The sequence below is a fragment of the Rutilus rutilus genome (genome assembly GCF_951802725.1).
Source record: "Rutilus rutilus genome assembly, chromosome: 14".
In the NCBI taxonomy this organism is placed as follows: domain Eukaryota; kingdom Metazoa; phylum Chordata; class Actinopteri; order Cypriniformes; family Leuciscidae; genus Rutilus; species Rutilus rutilus.
Window position 1 is genome coordinate 12,163,354 of NC_140219.1, and position 20,438 is coordinate 12,183,791.

Below are 20,438 nucleotides of genomic sequence, written 5' to 3' on the forward strand. Positions count from 1 at the left end.
CCTGACAACAATATGGCTGAACAGCACATGCTCTACTTAAATAGAGGCACATTACCTCTAGGGGTCCCTAAATTGCGAACTGGAGCAGGGAACAGCATCTTTTGTGTTCAACAGAAGAAAGAAATTCATACAGGTTTGGAAGAACTTCAGGGTGAGTAAATGATGACTGATTTATTTATTTTTTTGTCTTTTTTTTTTTTTTTGTCTTTTTTGGGTGAACTATGTTATGGAATGACTCAGAGTGTAGATGGTAAGTTCAGCAGTTTATTGACAAAACAGAGAAAACTGGTGAGATCCAATGAAACAGACAGAATGCAAAAGCAAGATGATAGAGAATATTATAACTGCCCTTTTGTACAGCAGGTCCAGAGATAATGGAGGTCTTGTGGAGAATGGATAGGAAGTAAACAGTACACACAGGGAACGTAGATCCAACAATGAGGAGAGAAAGGAAGGAGACTCACTTTCAGGAAAATGGAGATGGAATAGGAGATCACAGACAACTGACAAATCCACAGGAGAAATACCAGGAGACCAGGTATGAGTCCTTACTCTTTGAGACCAGACAAAGACTGGGAATGATGTATGTACTTAAATATGCCATTGATTAACCCATTTGTGCCCAAATTTCATGCATATAGTCCTGTTAATAGTGTCCTATGTGAACGTGTTCTGCATTTATTTTCCCCATGGTTTAGTTTTCTTTCTTGAAAATCATATTTGAATGTGTGGCAACTATAGTTGCCAGTGGGCAAATATGTTGTATGCACCCCCTCAATGTAAAATATGAATAAGGAGGAGAACACTCGGCATCTATCTCAAAATAACTGCTTTCAACAGATCAATCTTTATTCATAAACAAATTTATTATGTATAAAAGTCGAAGAACATTTGATGCAAACCCAAAAAAGCTGCATCTAGTTTATAATCTCTTGAATATGAAAACACAACAAACAACAAATCCATTTGTCTTAACTCTTGTGCGCTGTTCGGGGTCTTTTTGACCCACATTTCTAACTTTCATTCATGTGGATAACATGGATAATTTGACATGGTTAAGTGTAAGATTTTTGCCCATTTTAAAAGTAACAAATTATCACTTTATCCAGTAGATGGCTGAAGAGCTCCACTATTTGCTATTTGACTAACTGAAATACATCTTTTCACAAGTTTTTCCAGTTGTATTCATATCTATATATTATGAAATCACAATTATAACAATAAAAGTTACTTTTTGTCAAAGTTTAGGCATTTTTTGTACTGAAATAAAATCTGTTTTTCAATAATGTTATATTATGATTAGAATCAAATGAATTCTGTCAATGAACAAAATTCATCCTCAAAATCAGAAAAAAACAGAACACACATAGGCAGAAATTAAGTAGCACACTTCACATTTGTAGAATTATATGAACATGTTATTTGACAGCCTCATGTGACAGGAAGGAAGTGAATACCTTTTTTTTTCTTTTTTCTTTTCTTGAATACCTTTATTTGGTTGTTTGCTTGCATGTCAATGAGACATAAAACATGGATAACATCTAGAAAAATACTTACACATGGAAAATGACAACTATACACTGCGGTAACTATAGTTGCCGGTGGGCTTCGGATGTATCTCGTCAGAACTCTGGTGACGGTGCACGCTGTGAAAGGGTGGTGAGAGAGCCTGGCTCTTCTGTAACAAACTATCCTTTTAAATACATTCTTAATCCCACATCATATACTGTAGATGAAAGATACTGTTCCTCCAATTGTTTGGCTTCTTTTTATCAACCCTGTATCACATGAAATACGTTCTGAGGAAACTATTTTGCAAATCGCAATTACGTTACATGCCAACATATAAGCAGTGCTATTACGTTGGTCCTTAACCTAATATAAGCAGTGCTATTACGTTGGCCCTTAACCTAATATAGCCAATCTATTGCAGTGCTATTACGTTTGTCCTGAACATAATACATCCAAAGCAGGTTTCTTTTCACACGTAGCAGCTAATGCTGTTCATTTTGTTTTAATTATTTACTCCCTTTTTTCTCATTGGGCTACAAAATATTATCTATGCCAGGGCGAGTCAAATGGCAGCACCCAGATAATTTTTATCTGGCCCTCCAACTGGTTTTTGATGTTTAAAACCCCTCGCAATCTGATATCAAAGTCCCCGCAAAGGTTTAGCGCGTTCAGCGGTGAGTTTAACAACGCACGTGATCATTCAGCGGTGAGTTTAACAACGCACGTGATCTCACGGCAATTCGTGATATAGTCACGTAATTTAATCTATTGATTCGTGCCACGGACACGTTTATTTCGTTATTTTCGTAATACCAGCACGTTTTTTAAACTAATGTATTTTCAATGGGAAGCGTCTTTCGTGATAATAACATCACGATTCTTTCTGCCTGGCTGTCGGCTGCAGCAGAGAAGCTGTTTAATCAACATTTATTCACGAGATCTTATGTATTTTTATGTATTTTTTTAATGTTATTATTTCGGTCTTATTGCCAGGGAAGCTGGTTTGCTTTGCTGTTTATTGATTTTCTAAAATTATATTTTATCAGTAATAAAAATCGCGCTGAAGAAGTCTCGTTCCGAACACATCGCGATATTTGGCATCAGGTCACGTGTGTCAGATGGTAAGTAAATACCTAAATACGCTATCCTAATGTGTGATATCATGTCTTTTCTGTTTGTCGATGTTAATCTGCCATTATATCTGCCATCTCCACGGAGACTTTGCGTTTCATTGCTTTCTAATTCAAAACAGGGTGAACACTGCCTGTCACGTGACGTGCTATATGCCTAGATATTCATATCAGATTAAAAATAGTACAATTAGTTCCAAAGTTGTATTTGTAGTAGAAGCACAGTAAAAACAACACTTACCATGCTTTTACCGCAGTAACATTAGTTTTACTGTGATAAGTGTAGTAAAAAGACAGTAATCACAAAACTTACCATGCTTTTACCACACTATTTGTAGTTTTAATGTGGTACTTGTAAATGCACAGTAACCACAACACTTACCATGCTTTTACCACAGTAACCATAGTTTTACTGTGATAGGTGTGGTAAAAGGACAGTAACCACAAAACTTACCATGCTTTAAACCTCAGTAACCTTAGTTTTACTGTGATTGGTTTAGTAAGGACAGTAATCACAAAACTTACCATGCTTTTACCTCAGTATTGATAGTTTTAAAGTGATATTTGTTGTAAATGCATATTAACCACAACACTTGCCATGCTTGTAAGGCTTTATAATGTAACATCCAATATTTGTAAGGTAAATCAGTACTTTTCCCTTTAAATAATCCTATATATTATACATAATGATATTTTCTTTTCTCTTTTTTCAGCTGAAAAGACCAAAAGGGCCTTTCGGACTCAGTCATTCCATTATTGTTTGAGGAGAAGTAAACGGAGAAGACGGACAGCTGCAAAGGCAAATATTCGCAATGGTATGTATGTGTTGGTTTTAACCCTAAATCAAACATTTTATCAAGCATTTGTTGTTTCTTAAAACTTTTCTCACAAAACCCATAGCCCAATCAGTACAAACATAGTCTGAAAGTCTTAATAATTCACAAGATTTAACAAGTTGTCAAATTCGTATGATACTCGTACATATTTGTATACTCGTACACAATCCTGCAGCTTTTACTCCTAGTGCTGTCATTGGCTACTGCCTCAATTCCTGTACATATTTATCGCGATATTTGTAAATCAGTTGCGCCACTTCTTGGAAAGTTGTCGGATGTCACACACACTGTCAGAAAGTTTATATTAATTGCAAATTGGTCTCCGTCTGTTTATGTTCCAGTGATACATGATGTCTCTCCACACCTCATAACCTACCTCTGTTTGCAAGAGTGGAAAAGCTTATCTGACTTGTCAAATGACATCAGATACTCGATTATTTATATATAACTGTCCCGTTTGCATGTAAATAATTTTCATGATTATTGTTTGCTATTAAAGACATACTTTTATTCATAGAAATGCCCACATATCAGTGAACTTATTACATAAAAATGCTTTTAACATTTAATTATGCAACACTCTTTACAGAAAACATATCCTACAGTTATAAACTGACTATTTGCAAGTAATGTATTAAAATTACCTTCCTTTCTGTTTTGCAGGATTACTTAGTCCTCTTTTTTTAAAGCTCTACCAATATCAAACTCAACAGCTCTTTTAAGAGCCAACCATTACAAGAGCTACTAGTGAGTCGAAGCGAATCTTGCCGTGATCAGCCCTTCCCAGGTGAAGTTTCTAGAATATTGCAATCAGTATTTACTCATCAAATGTTCTCTCCTGAATCATATGGTAAATTAACTTATTTATAACTGTCTTAATTTGTGTTTCAAGAACAATAGTAATTGCACATAGAGTAAGTCGAGATTATCTTGTTTTACAGCAGAGAAGGAAGACCAGTCCTTATATCAACGCAAGCTAATCGAATAAGTCCTTTGTTTCGGGTGAGGAAGGAACATCTGATGCCCAAAGAAGACAGAAAAGTGCGCGAGTCCATTGGTATGTCTTGTATTGAAACAATGCTGTAATATGTAGTACATAATTTGATGTTGACAATTTTACATTGTACAGGTTATCACTTGGTTTTTGACCAAGTGAAGCTCTTGAAACAATTGACAGAAGATTATGTTGTCTGGAAAGAAATCAAGCATCACTGGCAAAGGCTCAAAAGAGACAATGCCTTTCTTAAAAATCTTTTAAAATATGTTGCTGTTGATATGGGTAAAACTGTTTTTGTTCAGTACTTAGCTTATTTTGTGCTGCAATATTTTATATATATATATATATATATATATTTATATATGTATATATGTGTATATATATATATATATATATATGTGTGTGTGTGTGTGTATGTATATATGTGTGTGTGTATATATATATATATATATATATATATATATATATATATATGTGTGTGTGTGTATGTATATATGTGTGTGTGTATATATATATATATATATATATATATATATATATATATATATATAATACTTCAATGTGTATATTATATAATGTACTGACTGCTGCTTTGTAAATTTATGTAAGGAACAGGCAACTCTGGCCCTTTGCATTCTACTTTTTGAGGTTAGTTAAGAGTTAACCTCCAACCCTAATCGAGCACATCTGAAAATTTTAACCAAAGTCTTCAGGTTTACTTCTAGACAATAGGCAGGAGGGTTTGAGGTCGGAGCTAAATGTGCAGGACAGTGGACGCTGAGGGCCAGAGTAAACCATCACTGCTTTAAATAACGCAGAACATAACATAACTTTATTTGAATGGTTTCTGTCTTTTGTTTTACTTTCAGACCAGGACTGGAGAACGCCTGACAATGGGATGTTGAGACTTCTTCCTCTGGTTGAGAAAATGCTACTCCACATCAGTGATCACATCTTCTGTTCTTCTGTTCTTCAACTGAACAAACTGTTTAGACGAGGATGAAGAACACTAACACGATAGAGACGTACAGGGAAGAGCAAGAAACCAGTTTAGCTGTGATAATGAATCATTATTTTCCAACACAATATCAAATCTGTTTTCTGTATCATATGTGACTGAATATGATTATCTGGCACTCGTTTTGTGGCTTCAGCAGCTGTGAATGGATTCATATGATGTTAACGTGTTTTTGAAGACACATTTTTATTTATCTTGAATCTCATTTGTCTTTATGCTACTTTATCAACTTTATGCTTTGTTCTCCAATAAAGTGTTGTTTAATAAAGTATGATGACTATTGTGTATTGAAAGTGGTGTTTGGTACAGTAAATAGAAATTTTCTTTTGAGAAATTTTAATTTCTTATTTCTTTAAAAATAACTACATATAATTAATAACTTATAAATAACTAAATATAATTAATTACCATGATTCTTTTACTTGGGACATAAAAATTTAGATCTGGTTAATGATATTTGGGACAACAATGCAACAAAAGTTGCACATACTTGCATGTATGCCAGTTTCCAGTGAAATAAAAGGAAGCTATGTGAATAACAAGAGGCTACAGTGGCTATCTTGCTATAAATACTTAAAGCTTAATTGAAGATGATCCATGTTGATCATTCTAGAATACTCTATATAGTATACTCTATATATCACTGATGTCAGGAATATAAGCAGCAATCAGAGGGGGTGAAAAGGAAATGTTGGCACTGTTTTTTTGTTGTTTTACTGAATGGTGCATTATCCTTGTGTAATAGTAATAGTATGTGTAGATCTGTGTAGATTATACTGTCCTTCCACCCCCAGGGCCCAGCAACGGCCCCCAGAAGAGCAAACAAATGCACATTTCAAATGGCTGTAACTCAAAGTCTGATTAGTGTATCAAAGAGAAAATCGGCTGGACAACTGCTTATACTATGTTTAATAAATAATGTTGGCCACAGTTTTCAGACATATATGGAAAGCTGGCATAAAGGTTATTTTAAAGTGCTCACAGTAAAATATCAAATTTCAGCCTGTCCCTCATATATGTCATAAAGGTTTGCACAATGAACAAATTTAGATATCCAGTTGTCCATTAAATATATTATTTATTTAACATTTATTGTTTTATTACTAAACGTTTTAAACTACATTACCCACATATCTCTGTCATTCTATCAGTGGAGCAGGAAGCATTGTGCTGTAGTTCATTGAAATGTGCAGACATGCTTAGGGTTAGGGTTAGGATCTCGGTAAAGGAGTCATTTCTCACAACATAGAGACACTTTATAGTTAGCTTAATGTATAACTAACGTAATAATAACACCAAAACATACTTTGTAACATGAAGCGCCGTTTTATATGGGTTAAACGATTGTCCAATCACAGCGAGTTCTGCGATAAAGTCACAGCCAATAACAACCCAGCTGAACAGATGCGTCACACTTACATGCCCATTTATGGTAAACGATGACAGATCTCTTCTGGTTCCGGCTGCGGGGATAGATACCTTAAATATTTTATATTTAGGCTGTTAAACATGCATTCCTTCTAATTAAATTATAAAACTCATATTTAAAAACAAAAGACTCCTTTGTGTGGTTACCATCCAAAAACGAGGTCACATGATCAATGACACAAATTTGCTTAGACTGATGCATAAATGCATTTGAAAGAGAAACTTTTTTCTAAGCAATGTCCTACAGCAAGGGTAGTTTTGCAGTATTTTAATTAAAGATAATTACATGTACTAAAGTGCTTCTAACATTTACAGTGTATGTATAGTATATTAAAGGTATATCAATTATATTCAAATAAATGTAACAAAAGCACAATGAATGGACACCATTTTGAAAGCATATTCCAATATTTAATGTCAAACTGTTTAAAGACAAATGTAGTGCCAAAACTACTGCACAACAGTATAAAAATCAGTTCATTTAAAATATCCAGATACAGGAGCAATCTATTATAGTGACACATGCATTAACGTTAAAAAATTGCTATGATGAAGTTGAATATATTTACAAACCAAGAGATGAGATTCAAGTTTATGTGAACATACATTTGTTTCTTCGCTTTAAAGAACAAATAGGCAAAACCATAAGCACAACATTTTACATTCTCAACTTTCATTCTATATCCTTGTGATTATTGGTCACTTTTATTGTAACTATGCAATGAATATGTCCTTTAGCAAAACACCTGATGAGCACTGACACTTTTTTGATAAAGGCATTAGGCAGAAATCAAGTACAGTTTATGAAGCTGAAAAGAGAAAACACAATGCTTTAACAATATGGAAAAAGATAAATCACTATTTTCAACATTGGTTCTGCATATATCAAAGAGATCCTGAGGAGGAATGGGACTCCACATGAAGACTTTCAGAAACTGTGACAGAGCAAAGGGTGCACCTCGCTGGACACATCCTACGCATGCCCAAACAACAACACCCAAACACAGTGATGAAGTGGACACCACCAGGAGGATGCAGGAGACAGGGAGGACCAAGGAAGACATGGAGACAGATGTTTCATGAAGATCTGAAGAATGTCAGTGTCCCATGGGAAGATGTGAAGAACCTGGCCATGGATCGAATACGTTGGAGGACAGTTGTTGCCCAATGTGCCCAGCACAGGACTTGATGATGATGTTGTGAGTTTATAACTGTAGGATATGTTTTCTGTAAAGAGTGTTGCATAATTAAATGTTAAAAGCATTTTTATGTAATAAGTTCACTGATATGTGGGCATTTCTATGAATAAAAGTATGTCTTTAATAGCAAGCAATAATCATGAAAATGATTTACATGCAAACGGGACAGTTATCAGCAGTGTAACTGCTCTGATTATGACAAAATAATAGAGTATCTGATGTCATGTGACAAGTCAGATAAGCTTTTCCACTCTTGCAAACAGAGGTAGGTTATGAGGTGTGGAGAGACATCATGTATCACTGGAACATAAACAGACGGGGACCAATTTGCAATTAATATAAACTTTCTGACAGTGTGTGTGACATCCGACAACTTTCCAAGAAGTGGCGCAACTGATTTACAAATATCGCGATAAATATGTACAGGAATTGAGGCAGTAGCCAATGACAGCACTAGGAGTAAAAGCTGCAGGATTGTGTACGAGTATACAAATATGTACGAGTATCATACGAATTTGACAACTTGTTAAATCTTGTGAATTATTAAGACTTTCAGACTATGTTTGTACTGATTGGGCTATGGGTTTTGTGAGAAAAGTTAAATTTGAAACAACAAATGCTTGATAAAATGTTTGATTTAGGGTTAAAACCAACACATACATACCATTGCGAATATTTGCCTTTGCAGCTGTCCGTCTCCTCCGTTTACTTCTCCTCCAACAATAATGGAATGACTGAGTCCGAAAGGCCCTTTTGGTCTTTTCAGCTGAAAAAAGAGAAAAGAAAATATCATTATGTATAATATAGGATTATTTAAAGGGAAAAGTACTGATTTACCTTACAAATATTGGATGTTACATTATAAAGCCTTACAAGCATGGCAAGTGTTGTGGTTAATATGCATTTACAACAAATATCACTTTAAAACTATAAATACTGAGGTAAAAGCATGGTAAGTTTTGTGATTACTGTCCTTACTAAACCAATCACAGTAAAACTAAGGTTACTGAGGTTTAAAGCATGGTAAGTTTTGTGGTTACTGTCCTTTTACCACACCTATCACAGTAAAACTATGGTTACTGTGGTAAAATCATGGTAAGTGTTGTGGTTACTGTGCATTTACAATAAGTACCACATTAAAACTACAAATAGTGTGGTAAAAGCATGGTAAGTTTTGTGATTACTGTCTTTTTTACTACACTTATCACAGTAAAACTAATGTTACTGTGGTAAAAGCATGGTAAGTGTTGTTTTTACTGTGCTTCTACTACAAATACAACTTTGAAACTAATTGTACTATTTTTAATCTGATATGAATATCTAGGCCTTTAGCACGTCACGTGACAGGCAGTGTTCACCCTGTTTTGAATTAGAAAGCAATGAAACGCAAAGTCTCCGTGGAGATGGCAGATATAATGGCAGATTAACATCGACAAACAGAAAAGACATGATATCACACATTAGGATAGCGTATTTAGGTATTTACTTACCATCTGACACACGTGAACTGATGCCAAATATCGCGATGTGTTCGGAACGAGACTTCTTCAGCGCGATTTCCTACTGATAAAATATAATTTTAGAAAATCAATAAACAGCAAAGCAAACCAGCTTCCCTGGCAATAAGACCGAAATAATAACATTAAAAAAATACATAAAAATACATAAGGTCTCGTGAATAAATGTTGATTAAACAGCTTCTCTGCTGCAGCCGACAGGCAGAAAGAATCGTGCTGTTATCACGAAAGACGCTTCCCATTGAAAATACATTAGTTTAAAAAACGTGCTGGTATTACGAAAATAACGAAATAAACGTGTCCGTGGCACGAATCAATAGATTAAATTACGTGACCATATCACGAACTGCCGTGCGTTGTTAAAACTCACCGCTGAATGATCACGTGCGTTGTTAAACTCACCGCTGAATGATCACGTGCGTTGTTAAACTCACCGCTGAACGCGCTAAACCTTTGCGGGGACTTTGATATCAGATCGCGAGGGGTTTTAAACATCAAAAACCAGTTGGAGGGCAGATAAAAATTATCTGGGGGCCGCCATTTGACTCGCCCTGGCATAGATATTTTGTAGCCCAATGAGAAAAAAGGGAGTAAATAATTAAAACAAAATGAACAGCATTAGCTGCTACGTGTGAAAAGAAACCTGCTTTGCATGTATTATGTTCAGGACAAACGTAATAGCACTGCAATAGATTGGCTATATTAGGTTAAGGACCAACGTAATAGTACTGCTTATATTAGGTTAAGGACCAACGTAATAGCACTGCTTATATGTTGGCATGTAACGTAATTGCGATTTGCAAAATAGTTTCCTCAGAACGTATTTCATGTGATACAGGGTTGCTTTTTATGGCTTATTTATTTCTTATATATTTTTTTTTACACACAGCCATGTCGATTACTTTTATGATGGAGGGATGCACTTTTTGGGGCTTAGCCGTATTCACTACCATTATAAAACTCAGAAGAGCCAGGATATTTTTAAATATAACTCCATCTGAAAGAAGATAGTCATATACGCCTGGGATGGCTTGAGGGTGAGTAAATCATGGGATCATTTTCATTTTTGGGTGAATAACATGAACAACTGCCTTTGTTTTTCTGGCTACACAATTTGTATCAACCAATCCTTGACCTGTGATTTTAGGAGTAGTTATTTTGATTGATCAACAGTGTTGTTCCAGGAAGAACCAGAGATGTTGATCCAGGAGATTGGTCTACTTAGAACTTGAATGTTCAAATTGTTATATCAACACCAGAAATGAAAGGTCACAGGATCTTCAAGGTGGCCATGTGTAACGGTCATCAGCTGGATTGCCCTTGAGAGCCACCAGAGGGCACTCCACATCAGACTATCGTGATTCCCTCACAACTACAGTTCTTAATTGCCTCTCGTTTCCCCCTGTACACTGCACGACAAACGACGCACGACAAAGCTGAAAATCGGCCCGACCCGAAAAAGAGTCGCACAAGTCAGAATTTGGCTCAAAATCGGACGAAAATCGCACAGTGTATGCCCGCCTTAACTCACTGCCTGGACTCATCATCCCTGATTGCATCCACCTGTGTCTCATTACCTTGTTAGTCTCAGCCTATTTAAACCATGTACACTCATTCATTATCTGTAAAGTCTTGTTATTTGTTTCATCTGCAATTCTGAGCGGTTTCCATCGTTTTTCCCTTGTTCCTGGTTCTTGATATCTGCCTGTGCCCTGGTTTTCCCGTTCCTGTCTCATCCTCTGGATTTGTTTTTTTGTATGGACTGCCTGCCTGTGTATGACCCTTGCCTGGATTTGGATCACGTCTTTGGATTACTCTGTTTAATAAACTGCATTTGGATCCTTTACCTTCGTGTCTCAGAGCAGTTTGTTACACCATGAGCTTATTTTGCTAACTAAAGTTTCTTTTTCAACAGATTCAAATACATGAACACTAAATGTGATGAAAAGCCCATTATCTGTATGTTCTACTTATAATAAGGAATCCTTGTTTATTTATAAACCACCGTGCCCTTTTCTCTCCTGCATCAACAAAATAAAACGGGTCAATAAATTTCACTTTTATTATTTCTGTCTGCCAGGTGGTAAAATTAATTACCCTGAAAAAATGAACAGCGTTGTAACATCGTTCAGTTTAGAGAACTGCAGGGGGGCTATGTAAATATTGTCAGCAGCAAGATGGTTCACCTAAAGCCATAAAAGCTCTCTATGACAATCAGCATTACCTCTGCTACAGTTGATGCCATGCTAGGAGAACTCTCTCTCTAAATAAAAAAATAAAAAAGCTTTTGATGGTGCTAAAACGCAAAACAATTTCAATCTTTTATTCCTCTCAGGTAGCCATTATATTCCAGGAGACTCTGCCTAAGAAGTGCCGTCCTGTGCTGCCCAGCGATTTCTATCCCATTTACTGTCCTTTTATGTTCTCCCTCCCTATTTAGATGTCCTTATTTCTCACCCGCTGTTTTCTACATGCTTTTGTTTTCTACATAAAACTCTGAAGATGCTGTCAGAATCCTCTTTCTGGCCAAATCCTATTGCATTATATTGTTGAGGTGGTTTTGAGTTCCTGGGGGAGGAGCAAATAATCTGACAATGAACCTGGCTTGTTGTCTATCAGTTCTTGTTTATCCCCATGACTGGATTTTCTAGGGCTTCTAATTAAGGAGTTTATCTTCAAAACATGCTTATTTTTACAGTTTGTTTTCTCTAATAATAAATTGATTGATTTACAACTATGTTTTATATAAAAAATATATATATATATGAATTATGAAACTGAACACTTTCCATAAACACAAATTTCTGTTCAAATTAAAAAGCAGCAATGTATAGATTTATAAATATATTTTATATTAAAAATGTGTCAATTATGTTACTGACCCTTGCAAAAAAGAAGTTTATTCAAGTGTGATATTATATTTCTTTTAAACTAGAAATGAAAAAGTATACTTTCAGTCTACTTAAATACTTAAAGCTGCAGTCCGTAGCTTTTTTGGGTTATAAATTAATAATTAAGTACATAGCCAGTGTTCAAAACTATCTGCTTGCCTTAGCTCAATTCAAAATGGTAAGCTTGTAATAATGTTTTTAATTCCAGTGGTACTGGTGGATTTCCGCGGGAAATTCGAGCATGTCTTTGCGTCATTACGTCACATCTGTACATATAAAGAAGGAGTCTCGGCTAGTAGGCTATATTGCGTGTGAGGATGTTGGTGGTGGAGATTTATAGCCTTTTCTCACAGCACTTGATATAATTAAACTTATCAATTTGATGGCGGATCCAGAAAGGTTCAAACGACAATCACCAGTGACAACTGGAGATTCACCCGTTGTAAAACGTGAAAGACTTCGGACTTCGGAGAGAAAAAGAGACTGCAACCGGGCCCATGCGAAAACAAGGACAAATATCGGAAGGGCATTAAATGTAGTCACGCAATGCTGATGTTGTTAATATTAACAATTTGAGAACAAAGTATAATTTGCACGGTTTGACGTGATATGATAAGCGATCGTTAGATTTAATCGGCGCGATTTACTGCAATGCTTTTTTCCCCTTAGTTGGTCAGAACAAAAGCGGATGTTACTTACTTGTTCAGAAGACATTTTCCGGTGAAAATTCTTATGTTGGTCATACTTCCAAAAAGTAGAATCTGTGATTTCGAATGACAGTATCCACACCAGCGCAGTGATTGACAGCCACACATTCTCCTCAAAACATTGGATTCATCCGCGCTGTGCCATGCCATGCACAACGCACGTGAAGTTGATAATTCCGCGAATAACTGCAATTGTAGATTTTGAACAGAGATGGCGACAAAGAGGAAAAACTGCGGACTATAGCTTTACAATTACACAAGAATTGATTTCACTAATACTGACAGAAAAGTCTAAGTATATTTGGCCTATACTTTTACTCAATCTTTTGATCGAGATATATTTAAAAGTATAATTAAGTATTCTAAGTATACTTAGCCTTTAGTTGTTTACTCATTTTATTGAGTAGACTATTAATTACTTTTTATTTTTTATTTTTTACAAAGTTTGAAATTCTGTCTTATTTGTTTGAACTTAAGTTGTTAAACCTTAACGTTAAACGTTGTTAAACTTTTAATCTTAAGTTGAACTTAAGAAAATATTGATTTACAAAGAAAACAGATATGTTTTCATGTTTTCACATTTAAGCATCTTCTGAAAAAGTACTGAATCTCCAGATCAAAACACAGGCGAAGAAGCAGAAACAAGTGATAGAAGCATTGCTTATGCACATGTCATCTCAGATCTATGCGATGACATCTCAGATCATTATCTAGTCTTGTGTATACTATTTAGCCAAGGCTGCAAAACTGACTCCTTGTTACAAATATGGTAGAACTATCTATTTCTACCACTAGAGATTGCTTTTTAAATAATCTTCCTGATCAGTTTCATCTCCTCAGCATTCCAGATAACTTATAAGTACTCGATGTTGCAACAGAAACTATTAACTCTCTTTTCCAACACTTTAGACACAGTTGCTCCTTTGCGCTTAAAGAAGATTAAAGAAAACAGTCCAATGCCGTGGTACAACGAGCACACTTGGTCCCTCAAGAGAGCAGCCAGAAAAATGGAGCGTAGCTGGAAGAAAACAAAACTTGATTATTTTTTTTTTTTTTGCATTTCATGGAAAGACAGCTCTATTGCATATAGAAAGGCCTTAAAAACGGCTAGATCTCATTTTCGACCCTCTTAGAAGAAAACACACACACAACCCTAGGTATTTATTTGAAACAGTGGCTAAAGTAATAAGAAAGAAAGCTTCCAAACAGCACAGCAGTAATGACTTTATGAACTTCTTTACTTGCAAGATTGATAATATTAGAGAGAAAATTATAGCAATGCAACCGTCTACTACAGTATTGCATCAGACAGTGCACTGTAGTGTCCCTGAGGAAAAATTCCATTCATTCATAGCTATAGGAGAAGAATTTTTTTCTAAATTTGTTAAATCATCTAAATCAACAACATGTATGTTAGACCCAATGCCGACTAAACTATTGAAAGAGATGCTTCCAGAGGTCATAGATCCTCCTCTCAATATCATTAATTCATCTTTGTCATTAGGATATGTACCGAAAACTTTTAAGCTGGCTATTATTAAACCACTTATTAAAAAGACACAACTTGAACTTTTCTGTCAAAGATACTAGAAAAAGCAGTATCCTCACAACTGTTCCTTTTTAGAAAGAAATGGTCTCTGCGAGGATTTCCAGTCAGGATTTAGACTGTATCATAGTACTGAGACAGCTCTCATTAGAGTCACAAATGATTTGCTCTTATCATCCGATCGTGGTTATATCTCTCTATTAGGGTTTCTGGTTCTTAGTGCAGAATTTGATACTATCGACCACAACATTCTTTTAAATAGACTTGAAAATTTTGTTGGCATTAGTGGAATTGTATTGGCATGGTTTAAAATTATACTTATCTGACCGTTATCAGTTTGTAGCAGTAAATAAAGAGGTGTTATAACAATCACAAGTTCAGTATGGAGTACCACAAGGCTCAGTACAAGGACTGTTGCTTTTCACCCTGTACATGCTATCCTTGGGAGATATCATTAGGGACCATGTGTCACGGTATGGTAAATAGTGAAGCGAGGATTCATGTGCGGGAAAAAGAAGGATATTTAATAAGTAATCAAAAACAAAACAAAACTACAACAAAAACACCCCGTAAGGGAAAACAAGACAGGCATCTGGTATAACTGGAAACACAAGGGGAACAACGAACCAGCACAGGACTGCAAACACAGGGAGACTAAATAAGGAGGCAAACAAAAGAGGGTAACGAGAAAGGCAGGTGGGGCAAATTAATCAATCAGGTAACAAGATGGGAGGGGCTAGACAATTGACAGGAGAGCACATGGCACAAGGAAATACATGACAAGCCATGTGCTCAACAAACCAGACTATACACAAACACATGACAAACCGGGAGTGTCAGAGCTCTGTCACCAAACCAAGAGACAAACCAGACAGAAGTGACAGAACCCTGACACCATGGCGTTAGTTATCACTGTTACGCTGATGATAGTCAGCTCTATATCTCTTTGCGACCCAACGAAACTTACCAATTCACAAAATTAAAAGAATGCATACCTGATATAAAAAATTGGATGAATATTAATTTCCACTACTTAACTCGGAAAAAAAGAAGAGATTCTAATTATTGGACCATAAACCTCTGCACGTAATAACCTAGAATACTGTCTAACACTTGATGGGTGCTCTGTCAAGTCTTCGTCGTCAGTCAGAAACATGGGTGTGCTCTTTGATACCAATCTTTCATTTGAAAGTCACATTTCTAGCATCTGTAAATCTGCATTCTTCCATTTGAAAAATATATGCCCTCAATGACAAATGTGGAACAGTTAGTTCATGCGTTCATGACATCAAGGCTAGACTATTGTAATGCTATTATGGGTGGTTGCCCTGCACGCTTAATAAACAAACTACAGCTGGTCCGAGTTCTTACAAAACGACTGAAACGGGGTTCAGATGTTATGGGAAGAAGGAGGCGGGAACCGGCTAACATTCAAACATATTTAATAAATAAATACACAAATACAAAAATGAAAGTAAAAGCCAGCAGCCCCTCACGGACGACTGCTGGCAACACAAACAGAAACAAAACATGAACTAAAAATCAGGCCTGCCCTCTCTCCCTCTTCACTGTCGTCGCTCCTCCTTTATGCTTCCACTCCTCCGTGAGAGATGCGAGACCGGTGCGTCGCGCAGGTGTCACTCATTTGCAATCACGCCACCGGCCTCGTGCCGTTCTCCCACGGCCCTCGACCTCGTCCTGCTCGCCACATACCCCCATCGCCCCTCGCAGGCCGGGGGGTACCACCGAGGCTGCGCCTACTCCCCCCCCCCTCCCCGGGAGGACCGATCACGGCGGCTGCGGTACCTGGGGGTATGGACAGACGAGGCGAGAGTACAGGAGACGGAAGCATGAGGAGCGACAGAGACGAGAGAGGGGAGAGAGGGAAAAAAAAAATAATAATCTTTGATCCGGTTCCCGGACACACTGCCGCTCGGCCCTCAACCAGCTGAGAGACTCACTCGCGGTGCCATGCGATGGTACTGGACATCCGTTGGGGGACGGCTCGACGCTCCTCCGCCTCCTGGCGGACGGCGATGGCTCCTCCTGTCGAGGGCAGCCGGCAGCGAGCCTCCCGTCCCCTGCTCCGCCCCCATCATGGCCGACGGCAACAGGCTCCGGCCCACGGCGAACAGGAGCGACTCCTCCGCTCCCTCGCGGATGGCAGCCATCCCTCCTCGACCCAGGAGGACGGCAGCGAGCTCTCCGTCCCACCTGATCTTCTTTCGATCCAGCACCATCGCCTCGGGCAGCAATCGGCGGCCGACGCTCCCTCGTGCTGCCCGACCTCCTCAGCACCGCGATTCCTCCCAGCAGCGAGGGCTCTCCGACAGCGTGTCCCTCCTTCTTCCCGGGTTTCGGCACCAATGAAACGGGGTTCAGATGTTATGGGAAGAAGGAGGCGGGAACCGGCTAACATTCAAACATATTTAATAAATAAATACACAAATACAAAAATGAAAGTAAAAGCCAGCAGCCCCTCACGGACGACTGCTGGCAACACAAACAGAAACAAAACATGAACTAAAAATCAGGCCTGCCCTCTCTCCCTCTTCACTGTCGTCGCTCCTCCTTTATGCTTCCGCTCCTCCGTGAGAGATGCGAGACCGGTGCGTCGCGCAGGTGTCACTCATTTGCAATCACGCCACCGGCCTCGTGCCGTTCTCCCACGGCCCTCGACCTCGTCCTGCTCGCCACAACGACAAAAGTTGTTTTTCCTCTGTACAGATGAAAATGTTATCTAAATGATTCCCGTTCACGCGGATCTGTGGAAACGACTAAAAACGCTGTATTATGCATGCCAGACAAGTTATTGGCGATGTCACTTTGTAAACAAGGACTACATGCCGTGCATATACGCATTCAAACGCTCATGCCTATTAACTAAACATGTAATACGAATGTGCTAGCGGTCACCGGTTTCACAGATTCACATTTTTTAAGTTTACACGGAAATGATAACGGTATCGGTTTCAAAAAACCTATTTCAAAGTGTGTGTTCGCAGGCCACCAAAACGCCTATAAACACAATCAAAGTTTTCTGTTTTCAGTTGAAACTAATTATTGTTGCATTCATTTCCTATTATCACTGTAAAGCTGCTTTGAAGCAATGAAGGTGACCTGACATGTAAAATAACACGATCATCAAACATTAAACAGCAAAATGAGCATATAAATCAAAACGGCCTAATGTTACAGAATGAAATGTCGACCCAGGAAGAGGTATACAACTGTGAAGCTTTGGGGGTGTTGATGGAAGCGATCTATTCCATCTATGTTTTGATCATAATTTCTGAACCCGATCCAGACGTAGTCTTTGACAAAAACGTGACTTTTCATCTTTTTGTTCAAAATGTTTTTTGTTTTTTTATTATGAAACTTACCCAACATTATTGATTAAAAAAGAATATTGGCTGCATGTCAACTGGTTGTTGTTATTAACTCAGAAATTGCATATCTATTACTATTACTATAATAACTCTATCCCAGTGTATATTATGAACTTCAATCCATTTTCAAACTGTAACATTTGTAAAACCTGGTGTTGGTCCAGAGTTAAGACAACCAGCTATGAATGCCTAAACAGAGTAGTAAACAATTAAATAAATAATTAAAAAGTAAAATGTTATTTTTTTTTATTTTTGTTTTTTTGTTGATATCTACATTATATTAACATTTGATGTCATTTATAAAAAAAAAAATGGTAGCACTTTAGAATACTGTTCCATCGTTAATGAATAATTACACAGGAACAAATGAGTAACTCAACATTGTAGAAACTGCTATTTACTAACAAGAAACTCTGATTAACTAATTAGTAAGTAGCGCTCAGTTGAATGAGGTAGTTCACTATAAAGATACTCAATAACTACTTTTAATCAATAACTACTTTTTTTCATACCTCCCAGAGGACTACTAAGAACTATACATGGTCCTACAAGGCCATGGTACAGTAATGACTGAAGTGTTACTTCCTTCTGAAGGAATTGCTTATTATTTGGATCAGTATTCTAATGTGAAGATCATGTTAACCCACTAGTAATGACTAAGAGTTACCAAATCCATCAGAAACAATTACTATCCAAAACCACAAAAGCTTACAGTGACTTCAGTCATTACTAGAGAGTTATCATGCTTTTCACTTAAGAATACTGTTCCAAATAATTAGTAATACCTATAGAAGTATATAGTAACACTCAAGTCATTACTAGTTGGTTACCATGATCTTCACTTTAGAATTAATTTAACATTATGCATTATTCACATACAGTAGTTCTTATAGTCCTCTGGGAGGTATGAAAAAGTTGTTATTGATTAGCAATATAGTGACCTACCTCATTTAAATGAGCGCTATTACTTATTAATTAATCAGAGTTTCTTGTTAGTTAATAGCAGTTACTAGAATGCTAATATTGCATTACTCATTTGTTCCTGTGTAGTTATTCATTAATGACAGGACAGTATTCTAAAGTGTTAAAATAACAAGTGCCCACACTTGAAATAACATTTGAAAGCAGGTTTCTGTAATGATTGTCCTTTCTTTTAAATTTACGACAGCTGTATTGAGGCGGATCTCCAAGCTGCCATGCGGTTCACCTGTCGGGGGTAGTGTCAGTGTCATGTAAAATGTCAACTACCTCTGTCAGAGGCAGAAGGATTTAATAGAGACCAACAAGTGGATACACTTCACACACTTCTGTGGTGGAGAAGAGAAGCGAGGTGAGGGTAGACTCTTTCTTCGATGCAATCGAGCCTGCATTTGCCCCCAAGGGCCCCGTGGTTTTGTTGATTTAGTCTGTTTTCCCCTGTGATGTATCCACCATGAGGTGCTCCGCCCCACGGGACTGTGTTCCAGGACCTGGTTTAATGTTAGATTGTAAAGCTGGAAGGCAAGAGGGAAGCCATTTCATGGCTCTCAAGCTCAGATGTGAAAGTAATACTCAGCTGGTGTTACAGCAGGCCTCTCTGGATTGAACCTATCATATGAAGTTATTTCCCTGACACTGAGTGTGTGTAAAAAAAAAAAAAAAGATTGAACATTGAAACCGCATCGATGGCTGATGCATACTAAAAAAGCTAAATGATTGTATATGGATGGACGATGCGTGAACCCGCAATGACATAAAAGAATGAGCGGGCGATACGTCTGGACATGATCCAAACCTCAGGAGACAAGCGGGAGCAAAAGGCCTTTTTGAAAGATTTTCCAGCATGGTGACATTGAGATGTCATTCTGTCCGTTTTCCCCATCCACACCTCTGAATACGCCATTACAGTGGCTTTGTTCTTGACAAGCACTTTCACTACAAAGGTAGAGAGCAGGACGAGGGAAGAGTTTTGATGAAGCGGATGCCAACGGTGGGGCATCCTTGGTCTTCTAGTCCACCACAACTGATGGGATTACATTTTGGGAATGGAAAACTCCTTCCTTGTCTGCACAAGCCACATGTCTATTCCTCAAGAAGACAAAGTAGAGCGAAAGAGGAGGCGGGGATGTAGATGATTAAATGAAATGTTGTTTGGGTTAGTATGCTCAATGGGATTGAGGGTTCATTGTGTCGGACAGATAGGGAAGAGGCTAGAGGGAAGTTCTGCCGTGAGATTAACGTTAAGCCTTCCATTATTTCTCAGTACGTATACTTTCAATCAGAGTTTTA

At 37.4% G+C, this 20,438-nt stretch overlaps 1 long non-coding RNA gene across 1 annotated transcript; it reads left to right on the forward strand.

Annotated features, from left to right (window-relative positions):
* The first annotated feature begins 4,221 nt into the window (after positions 1-4,221).
* On the forward strand, positions 4,222-5,423 carry LOC311304345. Its single transcript, XR_014629912.1, has 3 exons — positions 4,222-4,265; positions 4,420-4,535; positions 5,345-5,423. It is a non-coding gene; the product is annotated as an uncharacterized lncRNA (long non-coding RNA).
* The last annotated feature ends 15,015 nt before the right edge of the window (positions 5,424-20,438 follow it).